General features: G+C 42.3%; 1 non-coding gene across 1 annotated transcript; it reads left to right on the top strand.

The window, feature by feature from the left end:
• Positions 1-400: 400 nt before the first annotated feature.
• On the top strand, positions 401-506 carry LOC115776105 (U6 spliceosomal RNA). Its single transcript, XR_004019422.1, has one exon. It is a non-coding gene; the product is annotated as a U6 spliceosomal RNA (small nuclear RNA).
• The last annotated feature ends 3239 nt before the right edge of the window (positions 507-3745 follow it).

Raw genomic sequence — 3745 nt, 5'->3', positions numbered from 1 at the left:
AGGGCGGGTGGGGGTTGGTTGGTGGGGGTTGGGGGTTAGATTGCTCTGCAGTTGGACTGTGGGAGGAGGAGCGCTGAGTCAGTCTTTTGTTCTGGCGCTTTTAGCTGTCCAATCCTGAGCGCAGACGTAAACCTAGTCGGCATAAGTTTCCCATAATGCCTTTGTGCCTCTCACAGGCTCAGACTGAACCAGAGCACTGGGAACAGGCCCAGATCTGCTTCCACTGAGCCCCTGTGACTTATTTCAGGCATAAAGCTGACTCTGCATCACCCAGAAGTGTTTCTGCTGCCACTTCCTGTTTGTTCAGACCCAGTTTAAGCCTCAGCTCTGTCTCTAACCCTGATTCTAAGAGCTCCTAGGAGAGATGTCCATATATAAGACAGACTGCCATGGGGCTGTCGTGTTACTTCGGTAGCACATATACTAAAATTGGAACGATACAGAGAAGATTAGCATGGCCCCTGCGCAAGGATGACACGCAAATTCGTGAAGCGTTCCTCATTTTCCATAAGAAATAATTTTTAAAATAATTTTTGGCTGAGTTTCTAACAGTGTGTCTGTCAGGTTTAATCATAATTTAGTTCAGTGTTATTTATATAGTGCCAAATCACAACAGTCGCCTCAAGGGGCTTTATATTGTAAGGTAAAGACCCTACAATAATTACAGAGAAAACCCAACAGTCAAAACGACCCCCTATGAGCAGCACTTGGCAACAGTGGGAAGGAAAAAACTCCCTTTTAACAGGAAGAAACTTCAACAGAACCAGGCTCAGGGAGGGGCAGTCATCTGCTGCGATCGGTTGGGCTGAGGGGAGAGAAAAAAAGACATGCTGTGGAAGAGAGACAGAGATTAATAATAATTAATGGTTAAATGCAGAGTGGGGTATAAACAGAGGTAAAAGAGGTGAATGAAAAGAAACACTCAGTGCATTATGGGAACCCCCAGCAGCCTAGGCCTATTACAGCATAACTAAGGGAGGGTTCAGGGTCACCCGATCCAGCCCTAACTATAAGCTTGATCATAAAGGAAAGTTTTAAGCCTAATCTTAAAAATAGAGAGGGTGTCTGTCTCCTGAATCCAAGCTGGGAGCTGGTTCCACAGAAGAGGGGCCTGAAAGCTGAAGACTCTGCCTCCCATTCTACTCTCAAGTATCCTAGGAACCACAAGTAAGCCAGCAGTCTGAGAGTGAAGTGCTCTGTTGGGGTGATATGATGTCTTTGAGATAAGATGGGGCCTGATTATTCAAGACCTTGTATGTGAGGAGAAAGATTTTAAATTCTATTCTAGATTTAACAGGGAGCCAATGAAGAGAAGCCACTCTAGCTGCAGCTTCCTTTTCAGGGAGCTTTTAGGACAGCCTGATAATAATCAATTACAATAGTCCACCCTAGAAGTAATAAATGCATGAATTAGCTTTTTGGCATCACTCTGACACAGGATGTTTTTAATTTTAGAAATATTAATTTTAAAATATTATATTTTAGAAACATATGCCAATACATAATTATATATAATTATAGATAATTCTGTAATATACATAATTATGTATAAGGACATTTAGATACAGTGGTTTCTCACCACAGTACTCTACAGCTGAAAGGATAAAACAGCTTAAAACAACAGGCTTCAGCTTCACCCCAAACAAGAATAGAATACCTTTATTGTCACTGCACAAATATATAATGAAATTACAAAAAATGATTAAAGCCGCAAGTGGCGACGATCGGGCCCTCGCACCCGGAGCGCGTCGAGCTGTTCCGCACTCGGAGGTTGTCGCGGACGGGAGAGTTGAAGACTCACCTGGATGCTGTCAGCCCAGCAGGCTACTCGTTCTTTCTGTTGTTCGATTGCCGAACGTCTCCCGCACCCTCTAGGTGGCGTCCACGAGCGCCCACTAATTCAAGTGTCATGATGCTGTATGTAACGCCTGCACCATCAATGAAATTGTAATGATCATAGGATGATGATGATTAACAGTGTACTGCTGATTTCCTGTCACCACTAGGTGGCGTTATGAGTGTGATACAAAGCTGGTAGTTTGGTGTGTCCTGTGTCATTCACACTCATGAAGTATGTGAAGTTTGGGACAGATTGGACAATGTATGTCTGAGATGTGACAATTTGGTGTTCTGTGGTATATGATTGAAATCGTTCGGTACACGAGAGAAAAAATGATTGCACGAATGATTGCACAATATGTGTGACAATGTTGTGGTTTCTCCATAGAGACATGATGTGAACTTTGGCGGGTTGGCCACGGCTGCAGCACACAAAATGGGGCATGGGTCTAATTGGCTTTTTTGATCAGGCTGATGTCAAGAATATCTGTACCCAATTTCATACATTTAGGGGAAACAAATTTTTTTGCTCTCCATATAAACCCAGTGCAGTATTTGGGGTGTGGTCACGGCTCCAACGTGCAAAATTGGGCATGGGTCTGATTGACTTTTTTGATCAGGAAGATGTCAAGAATGTTGAAACAAATTTTCATGCATTTCAGAGAAACTAATTCTGTGGACCACCATGCAAATGTAAATTGTTTCTGTAGGGGGTGCTATTGAATCTATAGCCTTGAATCCATAGTTATGGGTTCAGCCTGGGTCTGTACATGAGTGATTACATTTTTAGGCTGATCAGGCAACGCATGCGCGAAACAATTTTGCACAAACAATTTTGTGTTGAGAGGCCAACTTCATTGGCCTGGTGTGACAAGGCCATTGAGTATTCTACAAAACCTTCAACAGCTTTTGATGCCCTACTTGTCTAGATGATGCTGAGCCATTTTGGTCTTACTGGGTCAAATGCCCTAGGAGGAAATGATTCAAATAGCAGGGCTGAAAATGGCAAAAGTTGACACCTTATTTTGAAGATGGCTGACTTTCTGTAGGGTTTCGGGTATGTGTCCAAGAGACTTTTTTACACGTTTTAGGATGCTACATGAGCCTGCACAATTTCAGATAAGTAGATAAAATGTAGCTCAGGGGCTATGCAAAAAGCATGGTATTTCATAATATTTCCAGGTCACATTAGGTGGCGCTCTAACATTTAGGGACTTTATGCATATCATTGTGTTCAGGGCAGGAGGCTTACCAAAGCACTGAAATTTGGCACAGATTGGGCAATGTGGCTTTGAGTTACTGCCATTTTTGTCTTCATGGCGAAACATCAAAATTTGCCATCCTGCCAGGGTCACGCCCTTTGGCGAAAACTCACCATTTTTTAAATTTAGATTCCCCCTGGTGTGTAGATTAGACAAAACAAATATGAAGTTGATAACATCCCAAACCTCTGAGTTATTAGAGAAAGTATGAGGTCAGGAAATCGATAAAATCACCCATTTAATTAAAAATGGCAGACTTCCTGTTGGGTTTAGGGCATTGGACCCTGTGGTCTTTTATTTGTTCATCTGGACATGTTACATATGTGTACCAAATTTCATACGTGTACATGAAACCCAATAGTGGTAATTGAACTAAAGGTGGTGCTGTAGAGCCATTTTGAAAGGGCCATGCCTGAAACCATTATAATACATAAATTTTCACCAGATCTGACATGTGTGCAAAATTTCATGAGTTTGTTTAGGCCCTCAAAAAAGCAATTCATTTACTTGAATAATCGAGCAGATACAATAGGGCCTTCACACAGGTTGTGCTCAGGCCCTAATAAAGTGAGCAGGTTGCTACTGTTCCTGGGTCTTTGTCCCCTTTGACAGTTTTTAATAGAAAACACAAAATGAGACCCCCT

Source organism: Archocentrus centrarchus, unplaced genomic scaffold (assembly GCF_007364275.1).
Source record: "Archocentrus centrarchus isolate MPI-CPG fArcCen1 unplaced genomic scaffold, fArcCen1 scaffold_26_ctg1, whole genome shotgun sequence".
Classification (NCBI taxonomy): Eukaryota; Metazoa; Chordata; class Actinopteri; order Cichliformes; family Cichlidae; genus Archocentrus; species Archocentrus centrarchus.
The sequence above is the reverse complement of the archived record's forward strand: the minus strand, read 5'-3'. Positions and strand labels throughout refer to the sequence as shown.